The 14,777-nt window shown below is 56.4% G+C and overlaps 1 long non-coding RNA gene across 3 annotated transcripts; it reads left to right on the forward strand.

The window, feature by feature from the left end:
- The first annotated feature begins 3,765 nt into the window (after positions 1-3,765).
- On the forward strand, positions 3,766-13,402 carry LOC519242 (melanoma-associated antigen 10). 3 transcript variants are annotated; one of them, XR_009493587.1, is made up of 6 exons: positions 3,766-8,710; positions 9,357-9,439; positions 10,268-10,332; positions 10,536-10,607; positions 10,751-10,848; positions 11,144-13,402. It is a non-coding gene; the product is annotated as a melanoma-associated antigen 10 (long non-coding RNA). The 3 variants fall into 3 exon arrangements; XR_001495540.3 differs by having other exon boundaries at positions 3,766-9,439; XR_009493588.1 differs by lacking the exons at positions 10,268-10,332; positions 10,536-10,607 and having other exon boundaries at positions 3,766-9,439.
- The last annotated feature ends 1,375 nt before the right edge of the window (positions 13,403-14,777 follow it).

Genomic DNA, 14,777 nt, shown 5'->3' on the forward strand with positions numbered 1-14,777 from the left:
ACCGGCAGCATATCCTGCCACCCGGTCCCGGCGAGACTGGGAATCTCGCCTCAGTAGCAGGTCCCCATTGGAGAGTGGAGAATCCTAACAGGAGACAAGGTGAGGCCCCTGAGGGAGGACTGAGGGGATCCTGGGCCCCAGAACACGGATGGAGGGTGAGGTGTCCCAGAGAAACCCACCCCTGCCCTCAGCTCTGGTAAGCTGCGTGGGGCGCCATGAGCTCGTGGCAGCCTATGCTGACTTCTTCATCCGGGTCTCAGAGAAACCCGCCCCTGCCCTCTGCTGTGGTGAGCCACGGGAGGAGATGAGCCCGTGGCAGCCTGTGCTGACTTCCTCACCCGGGTCTTAGAGAGCAGGCGTGACCTGTGGTAACAGTCGCGTCCTGGGGTGGGCAGAGGCGGAATCCTAGCTCCTCGTGGACTAAGGTGAGGATCCTGACAGAGGGATGACGGGACCCTGTGAGAACAGAGAAGGCTCTGAGAGGCCCTGCCGTGGGAAGTGTACAGGCAGCATTTCCGGCCACCTGGTCCCAGAGACATTGGGAATCTAGCCTAAGTAGCAGGTCCCCGGTTGGAGAGTGGAAATCATAAAAGGAGTCAAGGTGAGGCCCCTAGGGAGGACTGAGGGGATCCTGGGCCCCAGAACACGGATGGAGGGTGAGGTGTCCCAGAGAAACCCACCCCTGCCCTCAGCTGTGGTAAGCTGCGCAGGGCGCCATGAGCCCGTGGCAGCCTATGCTGACTTCTTCATCCGGGTCTCAGAGGAACCCGCCCCTGCCCTCTGCTGTCGTGAGCCGGGGCAAGACGAGCCCGTGACAGCCTGTGCTGACTTCCTCATCCGGGTCTTAAGAGAGCAGGGGTGACCTGTGTTAAAAGTCGCGGCCTCGGGTGGGCAGAGGCGGAAACCTAGCACCTTCGTGGACTACGGTGAGGATCCTGAGGGAGGGCTGATGGGACCCTGTTAGAACAGAGAAGGCTCTGAGAGGCCCTGGCCTGGGAAGCGTACAGGCAGCATTTCCGGCCACCCCGTCCCAGAGACATTGGGAATCTAGCCTAAGTAGCAGGTCCCCGGTTGGAGAGTGGAAATCCTAAAAGGAGTCAAGGTGAGGCCCCTGAGGGAGAACTGAGGGGATCCTGGGCCCCAGAACACGGATGGAGGGTGAGGTGTCCCAGAGAAACCCACCCTTGCCCTCTGCTCTGGTAAGCTGCGTGGGGCGCCATGAGCCCGTGGCAGCCTATGCTGACTTCTTCATCCGGGTCTCAGAGAAAGCCGCCCCTGCCCTCTGCTGTGGTGAGCCACGGGATGAGATGAGCCCGTGGCAGCCTGTGCTGACTTCCTCATCCGGGTCTTAGAGGGTAGGGGTGACTTGTGGTAACAGTTGCGGCCTCCGGTGGGCAGAGGCAAAAACCTAGCACCTTCGTGGACTACGGTGAGGATCCTGAGGGAGGGCTGACGGGACCCTGTGAGAATAGAGAAGGCTCTGAGAGGCCCTGGCGTGGGAAGTGTACAGGCAGTATTTCCTGCCACCCATTTCCGGAGACACTGGGAATCTCGCCTAAGTAGCAGGTCCCCGGTTGGAGAGTGGAGAATCCTAACAGGAGTCAAGGTGAGGCCCCTGAGGGAGGACTGAGGGGATCCTGGGCCCCAGAACACGGATGGAGGGTGAGGTGTCCCAGAGAAACCCACCCTTGCCTTCAGCTGTGTTAAGCTGTGCGGGGCGCCATGAGCCCGTGGCAGCCTATGCTGACTTCTTCTTCCGGGTCTCAGAGAAACCCGCCCCTGCCCTCTGGTGTCGTGAGCCACAGGGCGAGATGAGCCCGTGGCAGCTTGTGCTGACTTCCTCACCCGGGTCTTAGAGAGCAGGCGTGACCTGTGGTAACAGTCGCGTCCTGGGGTGGGCAGAGGCAGAATCCTAGCTCCTTGGTGAACTAAGGTGAGGATCCTGACGGAGGGCAGACGGGACCCTGTGAGAAGAGAGAAGGCTCTGAGAGGCCCTGCGTGGGAAGTGTACAGGCAGCATTTCCGGCCACCCGGTCCCGGAGACACTGGGAATCTAGCCTAAGTAGTAGGTCCCCGGTTGGAGAGTGGAGAATCCTAACAGGAGTCAAGGTGAGGCCCCTGAGGGAGGACTGAGGGGATCCTGGGCTCCAGAACAGGGATGGAGGGTGAGGTGTCCCAGAGAAAACCACCCCTGCCCTCAGCTCTGGTAAGCTGCCCGGGGCGCCATGAGCCCGTGGCAGCCTATGCTGACTTCTTCATCCGGGTCTCAGAGAAACCCGCCCCTGCCCTCTGCTGTGGTGAGCCACGGGATGAGATGAGCCCGTGGCAGCCTGTGCTGACTTCCTCATCTGGGTCTTAGAGAGTAGGGGTGACTTGTGGTAACAGTCGCGGCCTCCGGTGGACAGAGGCGGAAACCTAGCACCTTCGTGGACTACGGGGAGGATCCTGAGGGAGGGCTGACGGGACCCTGTGAGAACAGAGAAGGCTCTGAGAGGCCCTGCCGTGAGAAGTGTACAGGCAGCATTTCTGGCCACCCGGTCCTGGCGAGACTGGGAATCTAGCCTAAGTAGTAGGTCCCCGGTTGGAGAGTGGAGAATCCTAACAGGAGTCAAGGTGTGGCCCCGGAGGGAGGACTGAGTGGATCCTGGGCCCCAGAACACGGATGGAGGGTGAGGTGTCCCAGAGAAACCCACCCTTGCCTTCAGCTGTGTTAAGCTGTGCGGGGCGCCATGAGCCCGTGGCAGCCTGTGCTGACTTCCTCATCTGGGTCTTAGAGAGTAGGAGTGACCTGTGGTAACAGTCATTTCCTCGGGTGGGCAGAGGCGGAATCCTAGCTCCGTCCTGGACTAAGGTGAGGATCCTGAGGGAGAGATAACGAGACCCTGAGGGAGGGCTGACGGGACCCTGTGGAATAGAGAAGGATCTGAGAGGCCCTGGCCTGGGAAGTGTACAGGCAGCATTTCCTGCCACTGGTTCCCGGAGACACTGGGAATCTAGCGTAAGTAGCAGGTCCCCGGTTGGAGAGTGGAGAATCCTAAAAGGAGTCAAGGTGAGGCCCCTGAGGGAGGACTGAGTGGATCCTGGGCCCCAAAACACGGATGGAGGGTGAGATGTCCCAGAGAAACCCACCCTTGCCCTCAGCTCTGTTAAGCTGTGTGGGGCACCATGAGCCCGTGGCAGCCTATGCTGACTTCTTCATCCGGGTCTCAGAGAAACCCACCCCTGCCCTCTGCTGTGGTGAGCCGCGGGGTGAGATGAGCCCATGGCAGCCTGTGCTGACTTCCTCATCCGGGTCTTAGAGAGCAGGGGTGACCTGTGGTAACAGTCGAGGCCTCGGGTGGGCAGAGGCAGAATCCTAACTCCTTCGTGGACTAAGGTGAGGATCCTGAGGGAGGGATGATGGGACCCTGAGGGAGGGCTGATGGGACCCTGTGAGAACAGAGAAGGCTCTGAGAGGCCCTGGCCTGGGAAGTGTACAGGCAGCATTTCCGGCCACCCCGTCCCAGAGACATTGGGAATCTAGCCTAAGTAGCAGGTCCCCGGTTGGAGAGTGGAAATCCTAAAAGGAGTCAAGGTGAGGCCCCTGAGGGAGAACTGAGGGGATCCTGGGCCCCAGAACACGGATGGAGGGTGAGGTGTCCCAGAGAAACCCACCCCTGCCCTCAGCTGTGGTAAGCTGCGCGGGGCGCCATGAGCCCGTGGCAGCCTATGCTGACTTCTTCATCCGGGTCTCAGAGGAACCCTCCCCTGCCCTCTTCTGTCTTGAGTCGGGGCAAGACGAGCCCGTGACAGCCTGTGCTGACTTCCTCATCCGGGTCTTAAGAGAGCAGGGGTGACCTGTGTTAAAAGTCGCGGCCTCGGGTGGGCAGAGGCGGAAACCTAGCACCTTCGTGGACTACGGTGAGGATCCTGAGGGAGGGCTGATGGGACCCTGTTAGAACAGAGAAGGCTCTGAGAGGCCCTGGCCTGGGAAGTGTACAGGCAGCATTTCCGGCCACCCCGTCCCAGAGACATTGGGAATCTAGCCTAAGTAGCAGGTCCCCGGTTGGAGAGTGGAAATCCTAAAAGGAGTCAAGGTGAGGCCCCTGAGGGAGAACTGAGGGGATCCTGGGCCCCAGAACACGTATGGAGGGTGAGGTGTCCCAGAGAAACCCACCCCTGCCCTCAGCTCTGTTAAGCTGCCCGGGGCACCATGAGCCCGAGGCAGCCTATGCTGACTTCTTCATCCGGGTCTCAGAGAAACCCACCCCTGCCCTCTGCTGTGGTGAGCCGCGGGGTGAGATGAGCCCGTGGCAGCCTGTGCTGACTTCCTCATCCGGGTCTTAGAGAGCAGGGGTGACCTGTGGTAACAGTCGCGGCCTCGGGTGGGCAGAGGCAGAATCCTAACTCCTTCGTGGACTAAGGTGAGGATCCTGAGGGAGGGATGATGGGACCCTGAGGGAGGGATGATGGGACCCTGAGGGAGGGCTGATGGGACCTGTGAGCACAGAGAAGGCTCTGATAGGCCCTGGCGTGGGAAGTGTACAGGCAGCATTTCCTGCCACCCGGTCCCAGAGACACTGGGAATCTCGCCTAAGTAGCAGGTCCCCGGTTGGAGAGTGGAGAATCCTAACAGGAGTCAAGGTGAGGCCCCTGAGGGAGGACTGAGGGGATCCTGGGCTCCAGAACAGGGATGGAGTGTGAGGTGTCCCAGAGAAACACACCCCTGCCCTCAGCTCTGGTAAGCTGTGCGGGGTGCCGTGAGCCCGTGGCAGCCTATGCTGACTTCTTCATCCGGGTCTCAGAGAAACCCGCCCCTGCCCTCTGCTGTGGTGAGCCGCGGGGCGAGATGAGCCCGTGGCAGCCTGTGCTGACTTCCTCATCCGGGTCTTAGAGAGCACGGGTGACCTGTGGTAACAGTCGCGGCCTCGGGTGGGCAGAGGCGGAAACCTAGCATTCGTGGACTAAGGTGAGGATCCTGAGGGTGGGCTGACGGGACCCTGTGAGAACAGAGAAGGTTCTAGAGGCCCTGGACTGGTAAGTGTACCGGCAGCATATCCTGCCACCCGGTCCCGGCGAGACTGGGAATCTCGCCTCAGTAGCAGGTCCCCATTGGAGAGTGGAGAATCCTAACAGGAGACAAGGTGAGGCCCCTGAGGGAGGACTGAGGGGATCCTGGGCCCCAGAACACGGATGGAGGGTGAGGTGTCCCAGAGAAACCCACCCCTGCCCTCAGCTCTGGTAAGCTGCGTGGGGCGCCATGAGCCCGTGGCAGCCTATGCTGACTTCTTCATCCGGGTCTCAGAGAAACCCGCCCCTGCCCTCTGCTGTCGTGAGCCACGGGAGGAGATGAGCCCGTGGCAGCCTGTGCTGACTTCCTCACCCGGGTCTTAGAGAGCAGGCGTGACCTGTGGTAACAGTCGCGTCCTGGGGTGGGCAGAGGCGGAATCCTAGCTCCTTCGTGGACTAAGGTGAGGATCCTGACAGAGGGATGACGGGACCCTGTGAGAACAGAGAAGGCTCTGAGAGGCCCTGCCGTGGGAAGTGTACAGGCAGCATTTCCGGCCACCTGGTCCCAGAGACATTGGGAATCTAGCCTAAGTAGCAGGTCCCCGGTTGGAGAGTGGAAATCATAAAAGGAGTCAAGGTGAGGCCCCTGAGGGAGGACTGAGGGGATCCTGGGCCCCAGAACACGGATGGAGGGTGAGGTGTCCCAGAGAAACCCACCCCTGCCCTCAGCTGTGGTAAGCTGCGCGGGGCGCCATGAGCCCGTGGCAGCCTATGCTGACTTCTTCATCCGGGTCTCAGAGGAACCCGCCCCTGCCCTCTGCTGTCGTGAGCCGGGGCAAGACGAGCCCGTGACAGCCTGTGCTGACTTCCTCATCCGGGTCTTAAGAGAGCAGGGGTGACCTGTGTTAAAAGTCGCGGCCTCGGGTGGGCAGAGGCGGAAACCTAGCACCTTCGTGGACTACGGTGAGGATCCTGAGGGAGGGCTGATGGGACCCTGTTAGAACAGAGAAGGCTCTGAGAGGCCCTGGCCTGGGAAGTGTACAGGCAGCATTTCCGGCCACCCCGTCCCAGAGACATTGGGAATCTAGCCTAAGTAGCAGGTCCCCGGTTGGAGAGTGGAAATCCTAAAAGGAGTCAAGGTGAGGCCCCTGAGGGAGAACTGAGGGGATCCTGGGCCCCAGAACACGGATGGAGGGTGAGGTGTCCCAGAGAAACCCACCCCTGCCCTCAGCTCTGTTAAGCTGCCCGGGGCACCATGAGCCCAAGGCAGCCTATGCTGACTTCTTCATCCGGGTCTCAGAGAAAGCCGCCCCTGCCCTCTGCTGTGGTGAGCCACGGGATGAGATGAGCCCGTGGCAGCCTGTGCTGACTTCCTCATCCGGGTCTTAGAGAGCGGGGTGACCTGTGGTAACAGTCGCGTCCTGGGGTGGGCAGAGGCGGAATCCTAGCTCCTTGGTGAACTAAGGTGAGGATCCTGAGGGAGGGATGATGAGACCCTGAGGGAGGGCTGACGGGACCCTGTGAGAACAGAGAAGGCTCTGAGAGGCCCTGTCGTGGGAAGTGTACAGGCAGCATTTCCTGGCACCCGTTCCCGGAGACACTAGGAATCTAGCCTAAGTAGCAGGTCCCCGGTTGGAGAGTGGAGAATCCTAACAGGAGTCAAGGTGAGGCCCCTGAGGGAGGACTGAGGGGATCCTGGGCTCCAGAACAGGGATGGAGTGTGAGGTGTCCCAGAGAAACACACCCCTGCCCTCAGCTCTGGTAAGCTGTGCGGGCGCCGTGAGCCCGTGGCAGCCTATGCTGACTTCTTCATCCGGGTCTCAGAGAAACCCGCCCCTGCCCTCTGCTGTGGTGAGCCGCGGGGCGAGATGAGCCCGTGGCAGCCTGTGCTGACTTCCTCATCCGGGTCTTAGAGAGCACGGGTGACCTGTGGTAACAGACGAGGCCTCGGGTGGGCAGAGGCGGAAACCTAGCCTTCGTGGACTAAGGTGAGGATCCTGAGGGTGGGCTGACGGGACCCTGTGAGAACAGAGAAGGTTCTGAGAGGCCCTGGACTGGGAAGTGTACCGGCAGCATTTTCGCCCACCCGGTCCCGGCGAGACTGGGAATCTCGCCTCACTAGCAGGTCCCCGGTTGGAGAGTGGAGAATCCTAACAGGAGTCAAGGTGAGGCCCCTGAGGGAGGACTGAGGGGATCCTGGGCCCCAGAACACGGATGGAGGGTGAGGTGTCCCAGAGAAACCCACCCCTGCCCTCAGCTCTGGTAAGCTGCGTGGGGCGCCATGAGCCCGTGGCAGCCTATGCTGACTTCTTCATCCGGGTCTCAGAGAAACCCGCCCCTGCCCTCTGCTGTCGTGAGCCACGGGAGGAGATGAGCCCGTGGCAGCCTGTGCTGACTTCCTCACCCGGGTCTTAGAGAGCAGGCGTGACCTGTGGTAACAGTCGCGTCCTGGGGTGGGCAGAGGCGGAATCCTAGCTCCTTCGTGGAATAAGGTGAGGATCCTGACAGAGGGATGATGGGACCCTGTGAGAACATAGAAGGCTCTGAGAGGCCCTGCCGTGGGAAGTGTACAGGCAGCATTTCCGGCCACCCCGTCCTGGCGAGACTGGGAATCTAGCCTAAATAGTAGGTCCCCGGTTGGAGATGGAGAATCCTAACAGGAGTCAAGGTGAGGCCCCTGAGGGAGGACTGAGGGGATCCTGGGCTCCAGAACAGGGATGGAGGGTGAGGTGTCCCAGAGAAACCCACCCCTGCCCTCAGCTGTGGTAAGCTGCGCGGGGCGCCATGAGCCCGTGGCAGCCTATGCTGACTTCTTCATCCCGGGTCTCAGAGAAACCCACCCCTGCCCTCTGCTGTGGTGAGCCACAGGGCGAGATGAGCCCGTGGCAGCCTGTGCTGACTTCCTCATCCGGGTCTTAGAGGGCAGGGGTGACCTGTGGTAACAGTCGCGTCCTGGGGTGGGCAGAGGCGGAATCCTAGCTCCTTGGGGAACTAAGGTGAGGATCCTGAGGGAGGGATGACGACACCCTGAGGGAGGGCTGACGGGACCCTGTGAGAACAGAGAAGGCTCTGAGAGGCCCTGGCGTGGGAAGTGTACAGGCAGCATTTCCTGCCACCGGTTCCCGGAGACACTGGGAATCTAGCCTAAGTAGCAGGTCCCCGGTTGGAGAGTGGAGAATCCTAACAGGAGTCAAGGTGAGGCCCCTGAGGGAGGCCTGAGGCCATCCTGGGCCCCAGAACAGGGATGGAGTGTGAGGTGTCCCAGAGAAACCCACCCCTGCCCTCAGCTGTGGTAAGCTGCGCGGGGCGCCATGAGCCCGTGGCAGCCTATGCTGACTTCTTCATCCGGGTCTCAGAGAAACCCGCCCCTGCCCTCTGCTGTGGTGAGCCACGGGACGAGATGAGCCCGTGGTAGCCTGTGCTGACTTCCTCATTCGGGTCTTAGAGAGTAGGGGTGACCTGTGGTAACAGTCGAGTCCTCGGGTGGGCAGAGGCAGAATCCTAACTCCTTCGTGGACTAAGGTGAGGATCCTGAGGGAGGGGTGATGGGACCCTGAGGGAGGGCTGATGGGACCCTGTGAGCACAGAGAAGGCTCTGAGAGGCCCTGGCATGGGACGTGTACAGGCAGCATTTCCTGCCACCCGGTCCCGGAGACACTGGGAATCTAGCCTAAGTAGCAGGTCCCCGGTTGGAGAGTGGAGAATCCTAACAGGAGTCAAGGTGAGGCCCCTGAGGGAGGCCTGAGGCCATCCTGGGCTCCAGAATACGGATGGAGGGTGAGGTGTCCCAGAGAAACACACCCCTGCCCTCAGCTCTGGTAAGCTGTGCGGGGCGCCGTGAGCCCGTGGCAGCCTATGCTGACTTCTTCATCCGGGTCTCAGAGAAACCCGCCCCTGCCCTCTGCTGTGGTGAGCCGCGGGGCGAGATGAGCCCGTGGCAGCCTGTGCTGACTTCCTCATCCGGGTCTTAGAGAGTAGGGATGAACTGTGGTAACAGTTGCGGCCTCGGGTGGGCAGAGGCGGAATCCTAGCTCCTTCGTGGACTAAGGTGAGGATCCTGAGGGTGGGCTGACGGGACCCTGTGAGGCTCTGAGAGGCCCTGGCGTGGGATGTGTACAGGCAGCATATCCTGCCACCCGGTCCCGGAGAGACTGGGAATCTATCCTAAGTAGCAGGTCCCCGATGGGATAGTGGAGAGTCCTAACAGGAGTCAAGGTGAGGCCCCTGAGGGAGGACTGAGGGGATCCTGGGCCCCAGAACAGGGATGGAGGCTGAGGTGTCCCAGAGAAACTCACCCCTGCCCTCAGCTCTGGTAAGCTGCGCGGGGCCATGAGCCCGTGGCAGCCTATGCTGACTTTCTCATCCAGGTCTTGGAGATCAAGTGTTACTTTAACAACGTTCGTGGCTTCGGGTGGACAGAGGCCGCATCCTAGACCCTTCGTGGACCAAGGTGAGGACCCTGAGGGATGACTGAAGAGACCCTTTGAGAACAGAGAGGACTCGGGAGGCCCTGGCATGGGATATGCACAGACAGCTTTTCCTGACATCCAGGTCTCAGAAACACTGGGGACCTGGGATAAAGGACAGGGGCCTTAGTCGGCAGAAAGAAAAGTCCCAGGTCCTGCAGGGAGTCAAGATGAGGACTCTGAGGGAGGACTAAGGGGAACTTGGGCTCCAGACAAGATTGGGCTCTGGGAGGCCCTGTGGTGGGATGACTACAGTCAGCATTTCCTGACATCCAGGTCTTAGAGAGACTGGGAATGTGGTGAAAGGGGTGAGGCCTCAGTGGGGAGAGGGGAGACTCCAGTGTCCTAACAGGAGTCAAGGGAAGGAGTCAAACCCCTGAGGGAAGACTGAGGGGAACTTGTACCCTACAACAGACGGGGACCCCACAGATTTCCAGCCCTGCTCACAGCCCCGGGAAGCCCCAGGGGCTGGATGAGAACATTAGGCCTGTACTTACTTCTGCATTGGGGTCTGAGAGAGACTGGAAACCCTGAACCCCAGGAAAGAGGGAACCTCACAAAAACATGCCCCTGCTGTCAACCCCAAGAGGCCCCAGATGGGATGGGGGAGGGGTTGCAAATGTGCTGTTTCCTGACTTCCTGCATGGCCACCTGAGGTGAGGTATCAGCATATGGTATTGTACTCAAGTGCACAGAGGTAGGAGGCTCAGGCTTTGTCAAGAGTAGTGGTGAGGACCTTGAGAGAGGACTGGCTGAACTCATGCGAAAATGTACTAAACCCCGGCTATCCCTGCCCTTTCTGTTGGCCACAGGAGGACCTGAAGCAGTTTGACTGCATGTGGTGCCCTCTCATTTCCATCTTTGTTCTTACATAAAGGTGAGACACTTCATTTAAGGAAGGTGGATTGAGGTAAACAGAAGGAAGCTCTGCCAGGCATTAAGGTTAGAACTGAGCAGACCTCCCCCCCAATCCCAGGACAGATGGACCCCACAGTATTCGGCCACCCCTTGCTCTTCCCCCTGGGAAGGCCCTGGGCAGACATAGTTAGATGTGAAGCCCCATAACTTCCTTCTGTTCAGTCTAGGGATCCTGTTTTGAGAGTTTTGTCTCAGGCCTGCAGTGAGGAGAGCCCACATCCTTCTAGGGAAAAGGTGAGAGCCCTGCGTGAGCACAAATGGGACCATCCATCCCAGAAGAGTGAGGACCTCACAAAGTCCACCCTCCTACCAGCACCAAGGGGCCCAACACTGTGCCACAGTTTACAGCCAAGGTGCCCCCTTGTTTCCTCTCACAGGGGCTCCAGGAACTAGGAGGTGAAAGCCCAGGTCTGAAGCTCGTGTCTACAGGTCACAGATCAGAGGAGGTCCAGGCAGCACGAGGAGTCAAGCTGAGGTGAGGTGCCTGCCTTGAGAATGCACCAGGCAGGGACTCCCCACCCCAGAACAGACAGGACCCCACAAGACCCAAATCCCTTCCCCCTTCATCCCCAGAACCTCGGGCTGTGCTGCCTGCACCCTGGGGAGCCACCTCACTTCCTCCTTCGGTAGCCAGAGGTCAGGCCACTGAGGAGGAGCTCCTCTATGAGGCTCGAGAGCATCCCTCGAGAGGAGACCTGTCAGTGGCCTGAGTCAGACTGCCCAGGGTGGATTTCTCAGTCCAGGCCACTCACACCCCCTCTCTCCCCCAGGCCTGTGGATCCAGTTCTGCACTGTCTGTCTGTACTCTTGCTATCAGAAGTCATTATGCCTCCACCTCCAAAGCGTTTGTGTTACATGAAGTGTTGGTCCTGCATGCTTATGGAAAACTTTCAGTCCCAGAGCGAGAAATGGGGACTTCGGAGTGCAGAAGTTCCTGAATGTGAGGAGGAGAGGGAGCACACCTCCTCCTCCTCATCCTCCTCTTCCTCGTCCTCCTCTTCCTCCTCCTCATCCTCCTCCTCCTCTTCCTCATCTTCCACCTCTTCTTCCTCATCCTCCTCTTCTTCCTCCTCCTCTTCTTCTTCCTCCTCCTCTTCCTCCTCCTCCTCTTCTTCCTCCTCCTCCTCTTCTTCCTCTTCCTCCTCTTCTTCCTCTTCCTCCTCTTCTTCCTCTTCCTCCTCTTCTTCCTCTTCCTCCTCTTCTTCTTCTTCCTCCTCCTCTCCCCACCCCACCTCCTCCTCCTGTTTTGTGACCCAAGGCACCATAATTGAGGTTCCTGGTACTGCTGGGACACCAAGTCCTTCTCAGGCTTCTCAGAGAGTTTGGACCTTACCCACTGCCCTAGCAACCACTCCATCAATCATATCAGATCAGGAATCTGGCAGTACAAAAAGAAAGAGGCCAAGCACTTCGCAGGCCCAGCCAGATGGTGGGTACTTGCTCAGAGATGCAATAGATGATAAGGTGGGGGATCTGTTGAAATTCCTGCTCCTCAGATATCACAGAAAGGAGGTGGCCACAAAGGCAGAAATGCTTAGCGTTATCAAAGATTACCAAGACCTCTTCCCTATGATCCTCAGCCAAGCCACTTACTGTATGACTCTGGTCTTTGGTATTGATGTGAAGGCGTTGGACCCCACAGGTCTCGTCTATGTCTTGGTCAACACCTTGGGTCTCACCTACAATGATTCATTGCGTGGTGATGAGGAGAGCATGCCCATGGCTGGCCTCCTTGTAAATACCTTGAGTATAATCTTCATAGATGGCAACTGTACCTCTGAGGAAAAGATCTGGGAAATGCTGGGTATCGTGGGGCTGTATGCTGGTATGAACCATTCCATCTATGGGGACCCCAGGGAGCTGCTGACCCAAGTGTGGGTGCAGCATGGGTACCTGGAATACCGGCAGGTGCCCAATAGTGATCCTGCCTGCTACGAGTTCCTGTGGGGTCCCCGGACGTATGCAGAGACCACTAAGATGAAAGTCTTAGAGTTTTTGGCCAAAGTCCATGATACCACCCCCAGTGCCTTTCCTAGCTTGTATGAAGAAGCTTTGCAAAGTGAAAAACCGGGACCCCAAGCCACAGTTGTAGCCAGGGCCAAGGCCAGGGCCAGGGCCAGGGCCAGGGCCAGGGCCAGGGATGGGACTTGTGCCAGGACCAGGGTCTATTCCAGGGCCACATCCAACAGCTTCTCTTGCCCCAACTGAAGTGGAGGCAAATATTTCATTCTGTTTGACGAGAACAGTCCCTTATCTAAGTAGTGGAGAGGCAAGATGGGCCTTGGGAGTATTGAATATATTTTATCTTTGTGTTCCTGCTGGGTAAGGGTGATTTGGAGATTGTTTTTTTTTTATTTTTTTTTATTTTTGGTACTTTTCAAATGCTGTTCCTATTAACAAAAGGCTTAATTAACTTCAAGTTCTAAGTTTACAAATGACATTCATCAAAAATGTATTGCTGTTTATCCAGTTTAAGAAGTGAACATTTTACCTATTTTGTAGCTACAGTTATTGTCATAAGTCTGTATAAGTGATGGTGAACTCCTTTAGGTTTTACTTGTTTGGAGCATTTTTTATCTATCCTTTTCTGAATGATAACTTTGTAGGGTAACGAGCATATTGTTGGTTGGAAGTTTTTTCTTTTAGCCGTTTGAATATATCGTGCCCCTCTCTTCTGGCTGCAAAATTTTGGCTGAAAAGTCTGCTGATGCTCTTGTGGGGTCTCCTTCAAATGTACCAAGTTGTTTTTCTCTTGCTGCTTTTAAGAATTTCTGCATTTTGCTATTTTGTGTAACAAATTGGGAAACTTTTCATTATATTTTGTGATCTGGAATAAGAAAACATGGCATTGGAAAATTACTTTCCTTGGAAATGTGAAAATAGAGAAATAGAGAGAAAAGTGAAAAATAGTTAATTTTTGTCTTCTGTTATCCCTTTTCTTGTGTTCTTCTGTAACATTAAAAGATATGTACCTGGATATGCTTTGCTTATTCAAGAATGTATACAGTATTAAATCTAAATAAACAAGATCCCCTGTTCACTGGCTCTGTTATTCTCCAATCATTAATTAGAGATTGACTCTTTTAAAGGCCCTGTAGAAGTAGGGGGGCACCAAGATAAGGGTGATACACCCCCTAGCTATAAAATTGTAGAGTCCAGGAGCAACAGTCACATCAGGAAGATAATGAGCTATTCTTTAAATACTTTCTAAGGGTTAAGGTCTAAATATTGAGTTAGCCTAAAAGGTCGTATTGTACAGCCCATGGGGTTGCAAAGAGTCAGATATGACTGAGCGACTTTCACTTTCAAAAGGTCGTATAGATTTTCCCATAAGCCAGCATGGAAAAACCCAAACTACCTTTTTGGCCCACCTGATACTAAATAACCAGTAAAAGAAAGGAAGAGGAGGTGAGGACTATGGATAACAGTAAGTGCCCCGAGTCAGGGCAGTTTGGAGCTTTGGGAAACTTCAGTTCTGGAGGAGCTAGGGATGATGAAGCTGGGTGGTGGCCGTGACCAGACTCACGGTGTGTCTTCGAGGTAAGAGGAAAGCCTGGAATAGAAAACTGCACTTAGCAGTTACCTTTGGGTCATTGAAAAACCAAAGAAGAATCTCCTCCTGGAGCAGGTAGGGAAGAAGCCCTGCATGCGTGTCTCAGTACTGTGGAGTACAGTACATAGACTAGATGCTTTATACTCATCATCTGTAAGAATTTCCTGAGAAATACAGTGATATGACTTTGAAGTGGTGCCCAGAAGCCTCTCAAGGGACACTCTTTTCTCTGGCCGTGGAAAGCCAGAACACACTATTTAAAAAACATTTTAATTAGATGATCTTGAGTGTCATTTGGACAGCTCTAAGCAAGAGCTAGATCTTTGGTGGGGTAGAATGAATGAAAGACATCGTTTGGATGGAAAAGCAGCTGGGAGGGAGGAATGGAGTTGGTCTTTGACTCAAATTCTAGGAGCTGTGAGTAGCATCCAGCTGAGGGAGACCCCCCCCCCACCCCAAATTAAATAGCATCTTCTAGGAGGGCAACTGTACTGAGTTTTATTTACAAAGCAATATTGTTGGCTGATTTGTTATTCTTCATCCTATTGCTTTGCATATTCTCTGAGTCTGAAAAATAAAAAGCAAACAAGGTTCTCAGAAGAGGGGGTAGTATGGTTTGTGGGCAAAAGAATACTAGAAGTGACTGCCAGTCATCAAAGTTCCAAGATATGATAGGCACTGTGTGAGATGCCTTACATACATTGCCCACATCCCTGAAGCCCTACAAAACAGAGCTCATCGAGCCCACTTGCTTCACAGATGACGAAGCCAATACTGTGGGACTTGGGCATCTTCCCAGCATCACGTGTTACTAGGAGACAGGATAGGGACTAGACCCTGGCCTGAATTCC

The sequence above is a fragment of the Bos taurus genome, chromosome X (assembly GCF_002263795.3).
Source record: "Bos taurus isolate L1 Dominette 01449 registration number 42190680 breed Hereford chromosome X, ARS-UCD2.0, whole genome shotgun sequence".
Lineage (NCBI taxonomy): Eukaryota > Metazoa > Chordata > Mammalia > Artiodactyla > Bovidae > Bos > Bos taurus.